The sequence below is a fragment of the Grampus griseus genome, assembly GCF_964374135.1.
Source record: "Grampus griseus genome assembly, chromosome: 19".
Lineage (NCBI taxonomy): Eukaryota > Metazoa > Chordata > Mammalia > Artiodactyla > Delphinidae > Grampus > Grampus griseus.
In genome coordinates, this window is record NC_139013.1 from 20,328,575 (window position 1) to 20,351,839 (window position 23,265).

At 43.5% G+C, this 23,265-nt stretch overlaps 1 long non-coding RNA gene across 1 annotated transcript; it reads left to right on the forward strand.

The window, feature by feature from the left end:
• The first annotated feature begins 468 nt into the window (after nt 1–468).
• LOC309836967 lies at nt 469–4,428 on the forward strand. The gene is made up of 3 exons (XR_014298193.1): nt 469–732; nt 1,365–1,761; nt 3,742–4,428. It is a non-coding gene; the product is annotated as an uncharacterized lncRNA (long non-coding RNA).
• Nucleotides 4,429–23,265: the final 18,837 nt, after the last annotated feature.

The window sequence follows — 23,265 nt, forward strand, 5'->3', positions numbered from 1 at the left end:
TCTGGGGCTCGACATGCATCTGCCACGGCAATCTGAAGGTTCCACAAGACACGCACTTCTTTCAGCCCCACTTTACAGATGAGAAGATGCGGTTCAGTGAGTGAAGGGCCCCTCTAGGCGGGGCAAGTTGGCTCCACAGTCAGGCGCGGGCATCAAAGCACAGGAGCCGACCATTGTGCAATACTGCCTCTCTCAGGATGCCAGCCATTCTGCCTGGGGAATCCGGAGCAGCGCCAGAGGGCGGAGGCTTGGGGCTTCCTGGCTGTGTAGCACGGCTGCGAGAGGCTCTGGATGGGGGTCTACGGGCCCCCGCCCCTGACCCTGACTCCCCGCTCCGCGCCGCAGCTGCCCGGGCTCCGCCACCAGATGGCAGCAGACGCTTTACGATCGCTCCGCCGGGAACCAGCGCCCGGCGGGGCCGGGGCGCGGGCCAGCGGAGGCCACCTGCGGCGCGCCCTGTGGAGCGGGGCCGCCTCCTCCCGCCGCCCGCCGGGCCTGCGCCGTCCGCGACCCGTAGTTCTGGTCGCTGGGGAGTCGGCCCCAACCCCTGCCCGGTCCTCTGGCAGCGGCCTTACGCGTTCAGGCGCAGGCGTTCTGATTGTCTTGGTCGAGGCCGGAGAAGCTCAACGAGCCAGCAACTCCCGCGGGGAGGACGCCGGGACAGGCAGTGAACGGGAGGCTGGAAGACAGGCCCGGCCAGAGCAACGCCCCTCGCAGCGCTCCCTCTGGACGGTCAGTTCACACTGCTGGCTCTGCTGCCGCCTGGACCCTGTGGGAGGGGGCCGTCACCCCACTCGACCCTCGAGGAAACTGTGGCTCGGACAGGACCGTGGTAGGCGGCAGGGCAGGACCCTGAGCCATCCTGCCCAAGCAGGGCCCCACACCGACGGCGCCCACAGCCTGGAGATGAACCGGAAATGACGCATTCGGCCATTTGGTCAAGAGTGGGTGCAGGCCCCCTGGGGAAGCCACAGGCACTTTCTGAGCCGCTCAAGGCAGCGTGAGGTGGGGCAGAGGGGTGGAAGACAGAAGGAGGGAAGGAAGGAGGGAGGAAGGGACGGAGGGAGGGAGGGACAGGCCCCCACCTGGAGAGCGGTAGCAGTTTGCCCTGTGAGCCGTGCACATTGGCACAGAAGGGCGATGATCCGGCATTGTGAAGGGTCCGAGGACCCACCATTGTGCTCTTTGGCCTCAGACCCCCAACAGGCTCTTGCCCCAGAGCATCACTGCCTTTTATTTTGTTTTGTTTTGTTTTATCACTTCACTTGTATTGTATTTTTCCATTGTATTTTATTGTACCCATTTCATTGTTTTTACTCTTTCTTTTTTTACGGACCCGACCATGATGCTGGCACACCCCACAGCCTGCTCGCTCCTGCTGTCCTCTCCACAGGCCTGTAAATGCTGTGAATATGTGGGATGGGGGCTCCTGAGCCCCTGCATCTTTCTCTCAGGCAATCTGGTCTGCCCTTTGAAGAACCCAACAGCTCAGCCTTCAGTGATTTGTCCCTGCTGACATGGTCGACTTCACTTCCCAGACCTACCTGACCTCTAGTAAACAATAAACTCCTACAGATTGCTAAGAAAAAGGCAAATGACCCAATACAAAAATGGGCCAAGGTAGAACCAGACAATTCACAGAAGAGGAGCTGCAGATGTTGAGGAGACTCTCAACATGTCTAAGTGTCAGGAACATTCAAATGAGAACAGCACCCCTGCGGGTGACAAAAATTCAAAAGAACTATATAACGTTTGGAGCTGGTGAGTTTGTAGGAAATAGACACCTCTAGAGGTCATTACTGGTGGGAGGGTGATGTCTTTTGAATTGTGCATTACTTAGTGCAGTTTTAAAATGTCTATGGCAGGATATATTTTACATATTGTCCCATGTTTTATTTCTCTCTACCTGATATTTCCTCCCTCCCCTCCTCCCTGTGTCCCTCCTTCACCCCCATCAAATGCAGGCAGCGGGGCCATTCTTTGCTCTTCATCTCAGGAGAGGAGTGGGAGGGTGAAGACTGCAAGCATTTTTCTAGCTTTCTTTCCTAAAATTAAGCCCTTAAGTAAACAGAGAAGACACTGGGTCCAGAGAGAATATTTGGAGAAATATTAGGAGAGCAGGGAGAGATTTAAGGAAGCGCTTCTCCCTACCCCCTGCTCCGCCCTTCAGAAAAGCTTTCTCTGGGCTGGGGTCCAGATGGGTGAACTGCACGAGGACAGAGAAAATGGCAGAGGATGACAAGAGCCAAGACGTTGGGCTGGAGAGAGCAGGGAAGGGCCACTGGGTGGTTGTACCTTCCTGCGGTGGACAGGCCCTCTCCTGAGATGCTGGGCTATGGCAGTAGGGTGGCAAAAAGGCCCCCCAGCAACCTCAAGGCCACCCCACACCCCATAATACAGAACCGTGAGAGAAAGGTGTCTGGATTGAAGGGTCCATGATGTCACTGAAGCCAGAATGGACCCATGACAGAGAATCACACATTCCTCACCACACCCCAAGGCCTGGGCATTTGGGGGGACCAGAACTTAGATTCAAACCCAGAAGAAGGGAAACCCCAAATTAATATTTGTTGTCTGCATGAAATTGAAATAAGGTTTTAGTAAAAAGATATTTTCCTTTCTTCTGCACCCAAGGGTCCCATCTCTAGCATAGATGTCTCCTTGACCCAGCAACGCCACTCTCCAGACTCCCTTGAAAATCTCAGCATATATTTGGGCAAGGATATTTCCTGCAGCATTGTGTGTAAGGCAACAAAACTAGAAATAACTCGAATGTCCATCAACATAGGGAAATAAATTATGACGCCATAAGAATTATCTTTACATGCAGATGCCAAAAAATAAATAAAATTTAAGAGATTTTGCTAGGTTCTTAGATTTCAGATAAATATACCAAAATCAGTGGTTTTCTCCATGCCTAATATAATTGATTAGGAATAGAAATGGGGGGAAATTCCTGGACAATGTTCGCAAAATCAAGAAAACAATCAAGAATAAATTTAACAAGAAAAGTTCAGCATTTATAATGACAGCTTTTAGATATTATTAAAAGAAGATTAAAGGAATTATTTGCAAGATATACCGTATTTCTGCATAGGAAGACTTAGAATAATAACACATCAATTTTTCCCAAAATTATATTTCAAAGTAATTGGAATTACATTGGTCTCTTCTGTCTTTTATATATGCCATTTGTTTCATTTTCTTCTCTGAAACAATGTGGAAAATAAACCACTTGCTAATGGCAGAACTTTGGTTGCTACAACTCTTCCCTGATCTTTGGTCTGCTTAACTTTCTTTCTACCCATTATTGAATAATCGTTGGTAATCTATCTTTTTCTAGAAATTATCCATTTTCCTCTAGATTATAAAATTTACTGCCGTAAAGGTACATACCATGGGGTCTGTGCTTGTAACTATCGATACTTTCCCATTTCTAATATTTTTGCCTTTTTTTCTTCTTTTTTTTCAAGATCACATATGAAGGGAGTCTATTTAATTGTTTGTTTGTTTTTCTTTTTCAGACGCACTTTTGGGTTGACCTTTATATTATTTTCAGTTTTCTGTCTCATTATTTGCAACTTTTACCTTTATTAATTCCCTCCTACTATGTGCATGTGTGTGGTGTGGCCTTTTTCTAATTCCTAAATTGAATACTTAAATGGGTTTTTTCACTTTATTTTTTAATATTAGAAGATTTTATTGACTATAATTTTCCTGTGATTTTTTTCTGTCCTTTAGGTTTTGGTGTGAAATGTTCTTCTTAATTCCGTTTTGGATCCAGATAATTCAGAAGAGATTGTTTAGTTTCCAAATATTACAGGTTTGTTTTGCTCAATGATTTTTTGAAAGGATTTTTTAAAAAATTATTGCTTTCTGTTTTCACTAGGATATGATCAGAGAATGTGACGTGTAAAATCTTGATTTCATTGAGATTGCCTAAGGTTTTGCTTGTGGGCAAGAAGTGCTTGATGTTTGGGACTGTCCAGGAGACATAAGAGGACAGTGTACACTCTCCATTTATAGAAGAAAACCTACAACAATTAACTATATTATTCAAATATTCTACATCTTTATCTACTCAGATCTACCCCTTTCTGGAAGAGATACAGGACATCATTATTCAAGAACAAGTGTACAAGGGAAAAAAAAGAAAAAACACTTTGAAGTGAATCCACTTAGGGGAAGGCAAAATTTCATGCAAAAAGTAAAAAGGTGTTATTGGCACTGTATGGTGACAAATGAAACAAAATATTGTGAAAAAAACATTTATCCAATATTTACTAAAATTTAGGTTATTATTGGAAGGATGTAATTATGTTTTAGAACAAACAACTATAAATCTTGTGTGTACCTTTCCATATGTATGTTGTAGTTAAATGAAAAGTTTGCTTAAAAACATTAAATCTAATGTTGACTTTTTGGAGGTATAATGTTTTCAGTAAAACTGTGTGATAGCATGACAAGACACCCTTCATGTTTGTTTACAAAAAGTAATTGATGGCTTCAGCTATCATCCTAAGGGCCTCCTTTAATCCTTTGCTATTTGTATCAGTCAGGACTGCATTTGACAGAAACCCAATTTAGCAACTTAAACAAGCTACGAGTTTATTTTTCTCATATAACAGAAACACCAAGGGCAAATAGCTGGGCTGGGGCGCCACTGCCTGCAGGGAGCATCGCAGACACGGCTTCTCTGGCTTACTGTTCCGGCATCCTCTGGGTACTGCTTCCTTGTTTGCATTCTCAAGGTGGCTAATGCACCTCCACGCATCATATCCATGTCCCAGCTCAAAGAGGGGGCAGGACTTGTCAAAAATGTTCACGCCAGCTTAGGCTATTCCTTATTTATCAGGAAAACAATCACTTTCACAGAAACCCCACAAGCAGACTTTTATATCTGATCAGCCAAAATGTCATCACATGGCTACTCCTAGCTGCAAAGGAGTCTGAGATGTGAGATGTTTTAACTGAGCACATCACCACCTTGAACAGAATCGGGTGTTGTCAGTGACAAGGGAATAAATATTGGCTAGCAGTTAAGTTTCTGTCACAATAATCAAACCATCTTCTTTTTTTTTTTTTTTGCGGTACGTGGGCCTCTCACTGTTGTGGCCTCTCCCGTTGCGGTGGCTCACGGGCCCAGCCGCTCCGCAGCATGTGGGATCTTCCCAGACCGGGGCACAAACCCATGTCCCCTGCATCGGCAGGCGGACTCTCAACCACTGCGCCACCAGGGAAGCCCCAAACCATCTTCTTTTGAAGTACATTTTTATTTTTGGTAAAATTTCTCCTTTGCTTACTGCTCTTATTCAGTCAGTGGTTCTGCATGTGATTCTAGCAATTCTCCAATATCACTTTTTAAAATAAAATCCAAATATGATTCTTTAAAAAGGCCAATTAAAATTCTACATATTTTTTCTACTTCATAAAATCCTACTTTTAAAGAAAGATTTGTAGTTTCACTTTGCAATTGACTTGCATTATATTCTATTAAGGGACATTTCTAAGACCATCAAAAATGTTGATGCGTTTGTCTAGGATAGATGCTAACTGCAAACTGAGAGGAATGTTTGAGTGCAGATTAATTTTATAAAAGCTTGGTTCATTGGTACCTAGATTCAAATCATGGCTTAATCTCTTACTACCTGTGAAAATTTGGGCAAATTACTCAACCTTTTTGTGCCTCTGTTTTTTCATTTGCAAAGTGGGGATGATTTATCAGTTATCTATTTCTGTAAAAGAAACCACTTCAAAAAATTTGTTAACAACAACCATTTCCTTTTCTCATGGTTCTGTCGGTCAATAATTTGGGCTGGGCTCAGCTGTACTTGCATGGGGTTACTCATGCAGCTACAGTCACCTGGTAACTCAATTGGGTCTGGTTGTTCTAGGATGGGCTCACTCACATGTCTGGTGATTAAGGCTTGGCCACAAGTCCTCAGCAGGCTAGCCCGCTTCCACATGATGGTGGAAGTTTTCCAAAAGAGCAAGAGTGAAAGCTGCAAGGCCTTTTGACACCCAACTCAGAAGCCACGAAAAATAACTTCTGTAACATTCTATTGTCAAAGCAGATTTGCCAGACCAGATTCAACGAAGGGAAAAATGGACTCTACCTCTTAAACAGCAGAATGGTAGAGCCACATTTCAAGGGTTATGTGTACAGGATGGGAGGAATCATTACAGCCATCTTGGCAAACAGATAGTAATAATCATGTCACGTAGTTTGTGGGAGGGACTAATACATGCAAAGTGCTTAGAACCTTAGCTGGCACATAGTAAGTGCTCAATGTCTGTTGCTTTTTAGTAGTAGTAGTAATAGTGTTGGTATTATTTGTTTTATATGTGTCTTATATAAATAATACCTACTTGGATTTTATTTATTCTTCCCAACTTGATCGGAAAATTCATAATTATTGTGATAGATGTTACAAATTGGTTTTAACTTCTTCAGATATATATATGTATATATATATATACATATATATATATATATATAAACTTCTTCAAATATATATATATATGCTGGTAAGAGGGGAATGATGGTAGGAGAAACTCAGGGAGGACTTCTTGGAGGAGATTATGCATGAACTGAGTCCTGAAGGGTGAGTGTATTAGTTTTCTAGGTCTGGCATAGCAAATTACCATAAACTTAGTAGCTTAAAACAATGGAAATTTATTTTTTCACAGTTTTAGAGGCTAGAAGTTCAAAAATCAAGCAGGCCAAAGTGTGCTCTGAAGGCTCTAGGGGAGATTTCCTCCTTGTCTCTTCCACCTTTTGGTTGCCCCAGACGTTCCTTGGTTTGTGGCAGCACAGCTGCAGTCTCCACCTCCAGCTTCACAGGGTTGTCTATGTTTCCTCCATTTCCTATAAGGACATTTGTTATTGGCTCTACAGCCCACCTGGAAAATCCAGGATGATCTCATCTCAAGAGCCTTAACTTAATTATATGTGCAAAGACCCTTTTTCCAAATAAGATCACATTCTCAGGCTCCAAATGGACATATATTTTAGGGGAAGGCCATTCAACCCACTACAGTGAGTAAGAGGTAGCCAAGCAAAGAAAAATGGGAAGGGTGCTCTCAGTAAAGGGATTGGCATAAGGAAGGGCACAAGGGCATGGCATGGCTTTCTGATTTGGGGAAACCACAATGCACTCTTACTAGATCATGAATTGTGAGGAGAAGTGTGGTAGAAAATGAGTGGAGAGGCAGTCTTGGGGGGCAGACTTAGCACCAGGGAGTTTAAATTGTATCACAGTGGTTCAGGTAAAGATGCTGAGGTCCTAAATGAGAATTGTAGGTGGGATGGGCATGTCTGAGAGATGAAATCAGCAAGGCCTGGGGAAAAATTAAACATGGTGGGAAAAAAATAGGAATGATTGCTGGATTTCTGGTTTGGGAATTGACTAGATGGTGACCCCATTAACCGAATTAGCAATAAGAAAGAAGATAAGGTCTTTTGGGGGGGTGTATGTATGCACGCAGGAGATGTAGGAGATTTATTTAATTTTGGACATATCAGTTTTAAAATTCATATGGACACCCCATAAGTGAATGCCCAAATAAGAGCTGAGATGTGAAACTGAAGGTCAGAGAAAAAAAGGCCGGTGTAAGCCTGCAAGGACCGATAGACCATGACCATGGATGAAGTCACTTAAGAAGAGCTCAGAGGATAAGGGCCGGGGACCAAGGACAGAATTTTGGGGGATGCTGATGGTCAAAGATTGGGTGAAGTACATCAACCAGGAAAGGGTCATCAGAAGGGAAGGAGGGGAGCTCAGAGGACTCTTAGGATTTCTAGGAGCAAAGGTGCAGATGATTCAAGGAAGAAATGCTCAACAGAATCTGATGTAGGAGAGATCCAGAAAATGGCTATAAGACTCAGAAGGTCCACTTGACTGGACATGGAGATCATCGTCAAACTCTGCAAGTTCCTGAACAGTGGTAGAAACAGAAAGGCAGGCTCAGACTCTTTCCCTGACCTGAACTATGAGGATGTGAGGGCTTCTCAGGTGACAAATTCAGACTGCATGCTAGAAAAGACAGTCCTCTTGGTAAACTACCAGCTGGAGTTGATGAGATGTATCTTGTGATGTAGATCTGCTGACAGCTCCAGCCACTGATGCCTGCAGGGGGGCCGTGGTGACCTGTCCTGCTCTTCTTTCTCATATGCTAATAATGGGCAACACGTAGACAGTGCCTTACCTCCAAGGCACTGTCCTCCTGTAGGCACTAAGTGCTTTGCAGATCTTTGCTCATTTAATCCCTACAACAATGAGATGAGTATTATGTTTATTTTACAGAGAACTGCGGCTTGGGAAATTCAACGACACACAACTCAAGGGCACATAACCATTAGGTAGTAGATCCAGCAGGATGCCAGTCAGTGCTGTTGCTTTCATTCCACTGAGATTAGAAGTCATGAGAGAGTTCTAGCCAAGAGACTCACCTTTACCTTCCAACAAACAAAGGTAGCTGCTCTATCACAAAGCAGGGGGGCAATTCTCAATATGTCCAGTGACCTTGCAGATTCTCCCTCCTATAGCCCCCAAAGGTGCAAGTTACATAAGTCATCAGATATTTGAATTTAATTCTCTCACTCTTTTTTTTTTAGAATGTAATATATGTTCCAAATGGAAAGATATACCATGTTTTTGAATGAATACATCTAACATAAAACATATAATATCCCAAATTAATAAATGAATTTCATGAAATCCCAAATCATTCCCAGAGTTTTGTGTTTATATGATTTTTTAATTTGAGTAAAACAAAATAATCTAGACACTAATGGAAAACAAGTCTGAGAAAATGTAGAAAGTGTGAAATAGAGCAGCATTGAGGAGCTGGGACAGTGAAGTTGTCTTAATAGCTAAAAAAAACTATTGTATCACACTAATATAGTCTTACATAGGAATACACAAATTCATACAACAAAGAAGATAAACCAGAAAATGGCTTAGAGACTTAAATATAAGATATGACACCATAAAACTCCTAGAAGAGAGCATAGGCAAAACATTCTCTGACATAAATTGTACCAATGTTTTCTTAGGTCAGTCTCCTAAAGCAATAGAAATAAAAACAAAAATAAACAAATGGGACCTCATCGAACTTACAAGCTTTTGCACAGCAAAGGAAACCATAAAAAAGAAAAAAGAAAAAAAAAGAAAAGACAACCTATGGAATGGGAGAAAATAATTTTGCAAATGATGAGGCAGACAAGGGCTTAATCTCCAAAATATACAAACAGCTCATACAACTCAACAACGAAAAAACAAACAACCCAACTGAAAAATGGGCAGAAGACCTTAATAGATATATCTCCAAAGAAGACATACTGATGGACAGTAAGCACATGGAAAGATGCTCAACATCACTAACTATTAGAGAAATGCAAATCAAAACTAAAATGAGGTACCACCTCACACCAGTCAGAATGGCCATCATTAAAAATTCTACAAATAACAAATGCTGGAGAGGGTGTGGAGAAAATGGAACCCTCCTACACTGTTGGTGGGAATGTATGTTGGTTCAGCCACTAATGGAAAACAGTGTGGAGGTTCCTCAGAAAGCTAAAAATAGAAATACCATATGATCCAGCAATCCCAATCCTGGGCATATACCCAGACAAAACTATAATTCAAAAAGATATATGCACCCCTATGCTCATGGCAGCACTATTTACAATAGCCAAGACATGGAAACAACCTAAATGTCCATCGACAGATGAATGGAGAAAGAAGATGTAGTACATATATACAATGGAATACTACTCAGCCATAAAAAACAATGAAATAATGCCATTTGCAGCAACATGGGTGCAACTAGAGATTATCATACTAATTGAAGTCAGAAAGAGAAAGGCAAATACTATATGATATTCACTTAGATGTGGAATCTAAAATATGGCACAAATGAACCTATCTACAAAACAGAAGTAGACTCACAGACATAGAGAACAGACTTGTGGTTGCCAAGGGGGAGAGGGGTGGGAGAGGGAAGGACTGGAAGTGTGGGATTAACAGATGTAAACTATTACATATAGGATGGTTAAACAACAACGTCCTTCTGTATAGCACAGGGAACTATATTCAATCCTGTGATAAACCATAATGGAAAAGAATATTTTAAAAAGAATGTCAAAAAAAGAAGGTAAACCAGAAATCGATCCTAATACATATGAGAATTTAATATATAATAAAGTTGGTCTTCAAGTCATTGTAACAGAATGAAATATTAAATGGTGCTGCTGTTTCTGTATCTCCATCAGAAAGAAATAAAATATGACCTTTCAAACTATATTACAAAGTGAAAGTAATCAAAACAGTATGGTATTAGCATAGAGGCAGACACATAGATCAATGGAACAGAATAGAGAACCCATAAATAAACCCATGCATATATGGTCAATTAGCCTACAACAAAGGAGCCAAGAATATACAATGGAGAAAAGACAGTTTCTTCAATAAATGGTATTGGGAAAACTGGACAGCCACAATTCCATTTCTGCGTATTTTTCCAAAGAAAATGAAAGCATTAATTCAAAAAGATACGTGTACCCCATGTTCATTGTAGCATTATTTACAATAACCAAGATATGGAAGCAACATGTCCACCAATGGATGAATAGATAAAGAAAATGTGATATATATGAAAGGAAATCCTGCCATTTGTGCATTTGTGACATGGATGGACTTTGAGGGCATTATGTGAAATGAAATGTCAGACAGGGACTTACTATACATTTGTATACTAAGGGCTTGATCCTCTGTTAAAACAAAGATCTCTTTGTATATAACCTTTTAATTATTATTTTTCTATTAAGTCTGCTTAAGAGTTTTTCCTAGACAAAATAATTTTATGTAATGAAATATGATTATCTTTTTTGTGTGTAGTTTTGGTTGGTAAAGTATGCCTAGGTTTCCCTTAGATTGCATGTGAAGCCTTTGCTCCATCAAGAACTGAATTTTGAATATCATGTAATTTAGAGGTCTAATTTTATGTTCTTCAACTTTATAATGTATTTACTTGTTTTGTTCATTTTTCTTGTGTTCACTACATTATTGTCACTTTGCTGCTTGCTCAGATTCCTCATCATTGCTTCCACTATTAATTTGGAAATTCTCTGATGGTTCCCTTCCCATCCCTAGTAACCACAGAAAGCTGTATTTCTTTACAGATTGTATTAGTTATCTATGGCTGTGTAACAAATTACCACAAAACCTAGCAGCTTAAAACAACAAACAATGATTATGTCACAGTTCGGAAGATCAGGAGTCCAGGGGCAGCTTAGCTCATGGTCTCTCAGGAAGCTGTAATCAAGTGTCAGCCAAGGTGTGACTGGATCTGGAGGATCCTCTTCCAAGCTCACTCCTGGTGCTATTGGCTTCTGTCCCTTGTCACACCAACCTCCGTAGGGCTGCTCATAACAGAGAGAGTCAGGGAGGGAGTCCCAGCATCTTTTTTGGGTTAGTCTCAGAGTCACAACCTCTCACTCTGTTATATTCTATTGGTTAGAAGTGAGTCACTGAGTCCATCCCACACTCCCTGGAAGGGGAATTAAGCTCCACCTCTTGAAGGGAAGATCATTGAATAATGTGTGGGCATAGTTTTTTTAAACTCCCCCATAGACAAATTAAATTCAAACAACTTGCCCTCCCATCAGAAGGTTTTCCCGGCCTGCTGAGATGAAAGCCCTCGGTCACCCCTCCTTCTTTCTTCCTCTCGCTGTTCTCCACTTCTCTCCCACCTCCAATGTCTAGATTTTGCTGAGATCATTCTGAATTCAATTCCAGGTCATCATTTTTGGTTTTCCTTGCTGTACACCAGTCCATCTCTCCAGCAGCTTCCTCAGATGTGGTACGACATGTAGCGTGCTCTGAAGCCTCGTGTCATCGCCCTGATGTGTGAATCATACCTTGAGTGGATATGGGATTCTTGGGTTATTGTCCTTGCTCTCAAGAGTCTGAAACAAATGTTGTGATTGGGTGGCAGGGTGGCAACAAGAAAGCTAATACTAACCTGATTTTCCTTTTCTTTCCTTTCTTTTTGTCTGGAAGTTTATTATTCAAGAATTACACCAGGGTCTGTCTAAGTATATGTCTTTTTAATTAATCTTTCCTGGAACTCTACAAGCCCTTTTAATCAAGGCTTTTCTTCAGCTCAGAAAATGTTCTTTAATTAATTGTTCAATTATTGTTTTCCCTTTATATGGTTTTTTTTTCTTTTTCTTTTTCTGAAACCCCTCTCCTTTGAATGTTAGATTGCCTGGATTTGTCCTCCAAATCTCTTTCTCGTTTTGCACTGAGATGAGCTTTTCTTCCACTTGAACTCCCAGGACACTGACTTATTTCTCTGCAGTGATCACTCGTTTTCTGAGCTCATAAGTTGACTGTTTAAACTGAGAAGTCATTTTATTTTTTTGTTCCTGACAGTCCTCCTCCACCCCCATGCCATCCCCAGTTCATCTCTTTAAGGATTCTCACTTTTTTTGTTGATGTTCTCTTTCCTCCTCAGTGGGACCGCTGCCCTGGTTTCTCAGTGTGGACGTCCTCTCTCAGGTCCTTGCCTTCGCATAAAGGGGGTGCTTGTTTTCCTGGCTCTGCATGGCTGGCGGTTCCCTGGACACTGACAAAGATTCTCTCCTCAACCAAACTCGACTCAGGCTCCCCTGAACGCTTTTTCAACCAGGCTTTGGCTTTTGGACTTTGGTGTTTGTCTCTGCATTGGCCTATTTTAGCAAGAATCCTGCTAAGTCAGTTTAACCAGAACCCCCTGCCCTTGATATCTGATCACCCTCGAAATCTGGTTCTTCATCCCCCACCATCCCCCAGGTGATGTCTGGTCACCCTGGCCTGCCTTCAGCAAGAATCCTGTTAGGTCAGTTTAGCCCAAATCCCCCTCACCCCTGATGTTTGCTTAGTAATTTTCCATCCACTGACCTCCTCACCCTGCTCCTTGGCTATCAATTCCCACTTTTTGTCATTGTATTCAGAGTAGAAGCCAATCTCTCTCCTCCAGTTCAAGACCCCATTGCAGTTGTCCCTACATCTATCTCAATGCCCCCCTTGAGTAAAATCTGCCTTATCATCTTCAACAAGTGTCACGCGTGGTTTCTTCTTTAACAACACCCGGCGGGGGGCGGGGGGGCATGCTGCTGGCATCTTCTGGGCAGTGGTGAACCCACCCTGCAGCTTCAGCCCTGGTGGGCAGCTTTGTGTGAACTGGTACATTGTTACCCTTCCCTGAGTGCTGGCAGTGTCCTCCCAGGCCACGCGGGTACACTGCCCACCAGGTTCCTGGAGGCCAGCAAAGATACACAGACTGCCAGGGTCCCATTTAGGGGGGCTGGGAGGGACTCAGGGCAGGGAGGGCCAGCAGCGTCAACCTGCCCCCTTGTGCTCCACTGCAGGCTGGCCTCTTGCAGCGCTTCCAAGGTGTGTGTTGGACAGTGGGGGGGGGGGGGGTACTTGGGGTGGGAAGTTAAGGAGAAAGACAGGCAGGGCCCTGCCTTTTTTTAATTTATTTATTTATTATTTATTTATTATTTATTTTTGGCTGTGTTGGGTCTTTGTTTCTGTGTGAGGGCTTTCTCTAGTTGCGGCAAGCGGGGGCCACTCTTCATCGCGATGTGCAGGCCTCTCACTATAGCGGCCTCTCTTGTTGCGGTGCACAGGCTCCAGACGCGCAGGCTCAGTAGTTGTGGCTCACAGGCCTAGTTGCTCCGCGGCATGTGGGATCTTCCCAGACCAGAGCTCGAACCCATGCCCCCTGCATTGGCAGGCAGATTCTCAACCACTGTGCTACCAGGGAAGCCCAGGGCCCTGCCTTTGAGTGTGTGCTGGGGCGTAGCCAAGAGGCAACTGGGAATCCAGGCTGGAAATCTGAACCAGAGGGCCTGGGGCATATTAGAATTGCCTGGGGAATCTTCTAATTTAGATGAAATCCCAGGCCGCACTTCAGACCAATGAATCAAATCTCTAGGAATGGGGGCTTCAGCATCAGCATTTAGAAACTCTATGCAGGAGGTTTCTGCTGGTCAGCCAGGAAGAGAAGCACTGGCCTAAGAAGGTCATTTGAACCATTCTTACCTAGATCTTGAGGGTGATGTGCCCGTCCCCCTTCTAATATACTGGTCACATTTGCTTGTCTGTTTATATGTCAGAGAAGTCACCAACTGTGTCATATCTTTTCTGTGTCCCAGCACCTAGCACAGTGCCTGACACATCAATAAATAAACAAATGAATAAATCTGTATTTTAATATGACCAGAAAACTACAGCACTAAAAAGGCCCCTCAGGCCCATTTAGTCAATAGGTCCCATGCACACACTTTACAGATGGAGAAACCAAGGGCCTGAGTGGAACAGGGACTCCCAGACTGTCTCCAAGCCTAGAATCGGGGCTGGAAGGCTGCTATAGCTATGAAGCCAGTCTTCCCACCATTCTGCTTCCCTTACTTTTGGTCTCTTTTACATCCTTTATAAACCTGTAGGTATGTGAGAAGAGGTGCAGACAGACCATCATGCTACAGGCTGGGAGGCAAGGTCATCGCACCCCAATCCTCTCTTGTGATCTAGGAACAGGTCTGGGTACAAACTAAATATGGGCAACTTGAGTCCAATTCTGTCAACAGCTATGTGTTGAAAAAGTACTTTGTACCAGGACTGTTCCAGTGTCTATGTTTGGGATGTGGTAGATGGTCTCCAAAGATGGCAGCCAACGATTCCACTGTACCTGCGTGCATACACCACTCCTTCCATCAAGAGGAGTCTAATTCCCTTCTTGAATCTGGGCTGGCCATGGGACTTGCTTTGACAACAGGATGTAACAAAAGTGAGGCTATGCCAGTTCTGGGTCTAGCCATTAAGAGAACTGGCAGCTTCTGATTTGGGTCTCTTAGAGCCCAGAATACAATATAAAAAGTCTAGCTACCCCGCCCAGAAAGGAGCTGAGCCAGCTCTTTGCCATTCCAGCCACCCCAGCTGAGGCACCAGACACAATCAATGCCATCTTGATGTTCCCCTTCCAGCCAAGCTCCAAGCTGAATGCTGGCATCAGAACAATGCCAGTCAACGACGCCTGGAACAGAACTGCTCACTGAGCCCAGTCACCCACGTGGTCACTAAAATAATAAATTGCTGTTGCTTTAAGCCACTAATTCATACTGTAGTTGTATCAATAGATAACGAAAGCATGAGGGGAGAAAAATAATAAACAATAAGCATAATAAATATAATTTATTCTCAATTATCCTATTTATTATCAGTGACTCCAATTCTTTGGCATTAGGTAACTGAATACCCACCTTCCCTTCTCTTGGGGGTGACATCCCCATACTCAGAACCTTCCCTACCCAGCTCTCCCTCTTCTGGGCCTGGTCAGGTGGCTGAACAGTCCCCCAGCAGCACAGCCCCCAGACCTGGCCCAAATCTCTCTAGGTGTCTGGTATACAGTAGGTGCTTTCTCAATGCATTAGGCTGGCTCTGTCAGAAACTCCCCATCATCATCTTCACTTCACACTGTACCTACCCTTTCTCTCCACCAGGGGAAAGAATAAGTGGCGATAACCCCAACATTTCTCCAAACTGTGGGACACGATTTGCTCATGCTCTCTCCCTCCTGTGCCAGCCTTGCCTCCACTCCCCACACTTGGAGGACATTCTCTGCAGGGTAAGGTCTCAGGGCAGGAAGGCCAACAAGCAGCGTGTTACCCTAGTCTAGCAGCCTCCTGTTCCTCTTTTCTGCCCATATCCACTCACTCTTTTTGTGGTAGCAGCACTGCATTTTTCTTGGAGACCCACCCTCCCTCTCTGGGTCCATCTGACTCCATTCCCCACTCTGGGGCTGGCGCATTACTCAGCTGAGCCAATTAGTGTATTCTAACTGTGGCCTCAGTGATTGGTTCAGGAATGGGCACATAACCAAAGCCCATCCAATCAGAGCTAATCCCAGAAATGTTGTGTTTGTATCCAGAAGAAAGATTCCCTCTTCCACTGGGACTTCTCTTTGTAAGGATAATGTAAGCCTGGAGCTCCTTCCAACAGGAAGAAAGATTGCTGGAGAATGAAACCAACATGATAGGATGCACAGGGGAGAGAGACAGAGGCAGAGAGATGGACAGAGACACAGACAGGGAGGAAGGTGATGACACTATTTGAGCCCCTGGATCCAGCCGTTCTAGAAGCATGCTGATCTTATCAGCAGGAGTAACAGTTGCCTGAGGGACTCATCTTTCAGGCCTAGATGCCTCCCTTCATTATCAAGAGCATAGGACATATTCAAGGAAACCCAACATACTTTGCTGCCAGGTATATGCACATATTAACAAATATCATTTACAGTTGAACTAGTAAAGTCATTTTATCTGCACAGAAGTGATATGTTGGTAATGGGGTAGTGGGTGGTTGGTATTGGTCAAGCCTGTTCTGATTACAGCAGAAGAGACAAAACTGATTTCAATTGGCTTAAACAAGCGGGTCACTTACTGACCCACCTATCCTGCCATAGAAAGAACAAGGGTGGTTCAGTCTTCAGGACAGCTGGCTCTAGAGAACAGGACACTGTCGAGACTGTCTTAGGCTTTCTCTTTTCTCTTTGCATGTCAGATTATTCTTTCTCTGGATGTCAGGGAACATGGCCTTAGGCAGTCCACAGCTTACTTCCTCAGAGCACTATAGCCAGAGAGAACAAAAATCTTTTTCCTCTAACTCCAGTTAGAAAAATCCTGGGGAAGGATTCTGATTGGGTCAGCCTGGGTCATTCATCCATCGTGTGGCCAAGGTCAGAATCTGTTATCACAGTGGGGAGTCCAGGAGCCAGTCTTAATCACGTGTGCTTGGGGAGGAGGGGAGAACAGGGGAGAGGAGAGGAACGGAATTCCTTGGGTGGAGGTGGGGAGACTGTTTACAACACAACCAGCCTGAGGTCTAATCAAACAATAATGTTCAGGGCACGGTGACCTGAGTCTCAGAACTGGGTCCTGGAGTGGGTGTCCTTCCCCCCAGGCAGGGGGACGACAGCTCGATTAGGAGGGGGTGGCAAATCTGGAGAGGAGGCTGGCTGCCTTTGAGTTATGCAGAGTACAGTGTCATGGTATTTAAATACTTGCCACATTTAATTAATTAAATATTTCAACATTAAATAGGGAATCAGATGTGACTTAGTGGACATTATATCTCAATAGCCATTAGCCATTCAACAGCCCTCTGAATGGAACCTCTGCAGCCTTGGCCTCCCCTCTCCTGCATGAGAAAGGCCTCCAAGAGACACTTGGGGAGCATCATTAATTAATTAGTGATTGAGGCTGTAGTGGGCTTTGCTGTTTCAGAACGTCATGCTCACTTAGGCCGGGGTCTTTCTTCTGTTGGGTCTCAAGGCCAACTTTTAGGGAGGTGGAATAGGCAGGAGCCCAGTTCCGGGGCTCACACACACCTACACACATCTGACACCTCCTCTGTCCAAAAATAGTTCCGATGCCCCAAATTCCACTGTTAGAGATTGCTTCCTTAGTTTCAGGCCATGTCCCCTCCCCTTGACCTGCTGTTATCCCAGGGGTTAGGAGCTCCTTGACAGCCTCAAAAGGGGAGAAGTGCTTCCTTCAAATGGCGCAGCATGAAATGTGGTGACCTTCAGCTCCCCTTTGTTTAGTGCTCAAGGACCCTCTGATGCACCCACCCCCATCAGCTAGGGCGGGAGGGCATCCTGAAGACAGCGTTTTCTGGCCCATTTGCAGGGACTGCAAGGCAGGCCAGCTCCTAGTTATCCTTGGGATTGGAGGTGTGCAGCTCTTCCCCACCCAGGCAGGGTAGGAGGCTCAGATGTGTCAGTGCCCTGGGTGAGGAGAGGGGCGGTATAACGAGGTCTCAGGCAGCTGCAGCCTCGGTGATCTTTCCAAAGGACAAATCTGATGGTTTGAGTGGGCTGGGGAATTCCCCACTGCCCTCAAGATAAAGTCCAGACTCTTCACTCTGACTGCCCTGACACTGCTACCCCTACCAGTGTCAAGCATCATCTTGACTCCCCAGACCCCATCCCAATATTCTATGTTCCAGCCACACCAGTCTTCTGTCAGTTCCTGGAAGCACCAGGGTCTGTGTTCTCTGGATCTTGGCATATTCTATTCCCTCTGCCTTGAATCCTTTACTGCCTTTAAGATTTTACCTAAGATGTCATCTCCTCCAGGAAGTCCACTTGCCTTGAGCATGGACGCAGGGATGGGGGTGGGGGAGGTCAGTCCCAGGCAGGGGCAGCTAGCTGGCCAGTCAACTGCCCCATTTAGCTTCCCTGTACATCCTTGGATCCCTCTGCTATGTGGACTGAAAATCTTAGGGACCCCAGACTGGAGGAAGGCTGGTGGCCAGGAGGAAGGCTCAGAACTGCCAGGTACTGGCCTAAGAGGGCTGCCAGGGAAGCACAGAGGGTCCTTGAGCCCCTCCTCACCCCTTCTAGCCTCTACCTGGGCTCCTTTGAAAGGTATGGAAAGAGTGGAAGCCAGACCACTCAGAGGCTGCCAAGGACATTCTTTGAAGAGTCAGAAAGAAATGTCATGGGAAAAGAATCTGAAAAAGAAGAGATATATGTAAATGTATAGCTGAACCACTTTGCTGTACACCTGAAACTAGCACAGCATTGTAAATCAGCTATACCCCAATATAAAATTTAAAAATTAAATTAAAAAAATAAACAAATTTAAAAAAAGAAAGAAATGCCACAATGAGGTTTCAAGAGCCATAGCCTATTTAAAATATTTACAGTGAACAATCTAATACTTTTTAACACCAAAATACATGCGATGAATGATAACTGAAGAATGTATCTAAAAAATATTTGCTCGCAGAGCACTACGGGTGTTGGACGGATGTCAGCGTCTCGCCCGCCATCCTCTGACTCTACTTGTAAGCTCATTTGGAAATGACAGTCCCTGATGCCTACGTCAAGTGGCCCACACGCTCCTTGTATGGATGGAAAACTGAGGCTCAGAGCAGGGAAGAAGACAGCCCAAATGGGGCCTGGCAAACCAGGCTTCCACCGACCCCCAGCAGCTCCTCTCCTCCCCGCTCCACAGAGCTCTGCACTTTCCTGCAGCGCCAGCCCTGGCATGAGTCTGCCTCCCAGGGTTCTGGGTGCAGCCACCCCTCCCCCGTCCCTGGGGTGCCAGGCCATCCAGCCTCCTCTGCCTTGTATCCCTGCCCTTTATAAATATGCAGTGGGCCAGAGAGATGGGGGGGCTCTTTCTGAGGGAAAATTAACCACAATGACAAACTTAGTTATTCATGCAGACCATCAGCCTGTTATCCCTGATTATGCAGGACACAAACTGTGAGGATCTGAGTGACTGAGCTTGCTCATCAAAGGCACCATCGGGCAGCAGCCCAGCCCACCTTGCCCGCTGCCTTTGTACTCTCTTCTCAGCCCTGTGCAGGCCAGTGGGCCACCTCCCTCTGACAGCGCCTGTTCCTGACGCAGGGACCCCTCCTCACTGTATTTTAAAGGATTAATTAACCTTGTGAGATTGGCGGGGAAAGCTCCACCTGGCTATCTGCTGCATGAAAGCATCCGCTCACCAGAGTATTTTAAGCTCACAGTGCAGACCATATGGTATTTCAAAGAACAGAAGTTGAAAGTACAGTACATATTTATTCCTTCCACAGAGAGCATTAAAGGGGTTTAAGTATTTTATTAAAGTCTATATGTGTGGCATGTGTGTGCACGTCTGTATGTGTGTGCGTGCGTCTGTGTGTGTGTGTACATGTGCTAAGCAAGCGGAAATATACTTGACGCATAGAAAAAATAAATTACACAGATTTATTTTCATCTCTCTGCCCCATAGCAACAGTGAAAATTTGGTCTATGTAAACTTGAGAAAACAAGAAATATTTTATCATGTCTTCTCAGCTCGTGGTCATTGCCAATTTTTCCTGTCTTTTCTGAAACAGGAACAGCTTCCTTGGTGTCAGGACTGCAGGCAGAGGGGAGGCAGGTCTAAGACAATAAAGGGGGCCAGGTGACACAGGCAGCCTGAGGTCCTGCCTTCCACAGGCAGGAAGTTCAAACACAGGGCCGCCCCACTTCTGCCCCAGGTACTTAAGCTCCCTGAACCTGTTTCCTTATCTCAAGCAACACTGCTCTCACAGGGTTGGTGTGAGAATAAAATGAGAAATATGTGTAGAGGGCAAGCAGCACAGGCAGCCCTGCTTTGAAGAGTCTTGGATCTGGAATGTTGAGAAAATCTTACTGCAGAAATCTGTTGATTATATCCTATCCAGCATCCTGTCTCCCTTCTCTTGGGAACAGTCTCACCATTTTTCCTGAGGCAGCCCCCTGTCTGTCTCCCAGTCCAAATGGTTAGGTTGGAATTAACCTCATCCCTGACTATAGGGATTGCCAGCGGCCAAGGGTGGCCAGTCAGAGCCCTGCATCTCCCAGCCTCAGTGACTGGTTCAGGGGTGGTCATGTAACCCAAGAGAGACCAATGAGGCTCAATTCTGAGATTTTTGCTGGAATTACTGGGAAAGAGGCTCTCTTTTCCCAACAAACTTGCTAGGCTGGGAGCTTGGAGTTCACTGCCAACCTGGTCTAGGGCAAAAACCTAGCAATAGGAGAATCTAGGGCAGACGTAGACTCTGTCCAAAGGACAGCTCACTTCTCCTAGCAAAGGCAGAAATTAAAATTCTCTAAATAAATTAATAAAAGTTTTAAAGGAAAGAAATAAGATAGGGTTGGTGAGCAGGTCAGGTTTAGCTACACAAGGATCCATCCTCTCTTGACAAAGCCACAGACTTGATCCAATCTAGAAAGAGCTCTAGGAAATGCCAAGCTGCCCCACCTTTCAAACACCTCAGGCTCTTCCTGCAGTTCCAAATCTCCCCTGCTGGAAGCAGCAGTGAGTCAATGGGACCTGTGACCTGAGAGAAATGAGGCCTCAGGAACCAGAGTGAGACCTTCCACTCCCTGATACACATCACTTTTCCACAGAAAGAGACTCTCTCAAGGACAGTTTATGGTCTAAGAAGTTCATAAATAGCACGAGTATTGAAACATGAATAGCCTTTGAAATCTTCCAGGTCTCCCCTCGCCCACTATTCTACTAATGAATGAAACTGAATATTAAGAAGATAATAATTACTTTCCACCCAGTCTCCCCCCCAACCCATGTTTACCATCTTCAAGTCTTTCCCTTCATATATGTAGGAGAAAATATATTTTCACACCACAAGATGTAAATGGGAAAATGCAATTTTCTCTAATATTCTATAAATGAGAATTAAACCTCCATTTTACTTGAAGGCAGAAAAGTTAATCTAGTCAGTTCCAGGTTTTCTCAGACACTTGGTGCTTTGTTCAGTCATTTCAGATTTAAACTTAGTTTAGAGAGCATGACAGTCCACTGAGAAGAAAAGCATTAGAGTTCAAGAAGACTGAAGCAGCTGGAATTTGCAAGACAGAGAAGCAGAAAGTAGGAACTGCACAGAGAAAGAGCTTCAGAAATCTGATTCGTGTCCCCTTAAGTCTGTGGTTGAATACTAAGCTATGGTTGAATAGTGTGAAACCTATTCCAGGTAAAGAATGACTAGGTTGCTGGAAGCTGGAAGCTGAACAATTTTTCAGAGCTCACATAGGGCTAGGAGAAATTTTACTTATGACGAGCCAGAGTAAATAAATAGAAAACCTTTAAAGCAGCCAGAAAAAAAAAAAGACACTGTGTGTACAGAGGAACAAAAATAGGAGTGAAAATTGACTTCTCGCTAGAAACAACATATTTTAGAAGACAATGAAATGACATATCTAAAATGGTTGGGGGGGAAACACTGCAACCTAGAATTCTACACCTAGCAAAACGATCCTTCAAAGATAAAGATGAAATAAAGATTTTTTTGAGACAAAAAAAAGCTGAGGGGATTTATTACCATCAGACCTGCACTGCAAGAATTATTAAAAGAAGTTTTTCAGAAGAAGGAAAATAATACCAGGTGGAAAGAGAATAAGGCAGAAATGGTAAACATGTGGATAAATATAAGAGGCTTTGTTTTTCACTTAAACATTTAAAAAAAGACAATTTCACTGATTAAGCCTAAAATGTTAGCAATATATTGCAGGGTTTATAACATATGTAGAAATAAAACTGAAAAATTTCAAAAGGATGTGGGGAAGGGAGAGTATACTATTGTAAAGTTCTTAGGTTACTTGTGAAGTAGTAAAATATTCTTTGAACATAGATTACCATGATAATGTAAAATTGTAAACTCTTAAACAATGACTGAAAATAATGGACATTAAATAAAAATATATTTTAAATCCTCACTTAAGCCAAGAAGAAGGAAAAGAGGACCCAAAAATAGGTAGGACAAACAAAACCAGACAGCAATATGGTAAATTCCAACTCAAATTCATCAATAATTTCACTAAATGTAAATGGTCTAAACTCTCTAAATTAAAAGAGTTTATCAGACTGGATGAAAAAGTAAAATCCAAATAAATGTCCAGAAAAAAAAAAAAAAACTTTAATCATTTGTTTGTTAAAATATAAGGATAGAAAAGGACATGCCACACAACACTTATCACAAGAAAGCTGGGATGGGTACATTAATATCAGACAAAGTAAAATTCAGGGTAAGGAATATTGTCAGGGCTAATCATCACACACAGTTAATCATGATAAAAGGATCATTTTATCATATAAAAATTATAAATATATATGCATCTAATAAGAGAGCTACAAAGTACATAAAAACAAAACTGAAAAAACTTTCAGGAGAAATAGAAAAATCCACTTACAGTTGTAGACTTCAATACTCCTCTCTCAGTGGTTAATAGAATAAGTAGAAAATAAGAATATAGAAGACTCGAATAATACCATCAAATAACTTGAACTAATTGACGTTTATAGAAAAATGCACACAACAGCAGAATACACATTCCTTTTAATTGCACATAGAATGTTCAATAAGATAGACAATGTGATGAGCCATAAAGCAACTCTCAACAAGTTTAAAAGGATTGAAAGCAAGAGTATATTCACTGACCACACAAAATTAAATTAGAAATCAGTAACAGAAACATATCTTAAAAATGTCCAAATATTTGGAAATTAAATAAAATACTTCTGAATAAATAAAATATTTCTAACAGATCAAGAAGAAATCACAAGAGATATTGAAAAAATTTTTGAACTGAACACAAAACCCAAACCTTGATTCTTACTTTATATCACACAAAATTAAATCAAAGTAGTTCATAGACCTGAAGATAAAAACTATA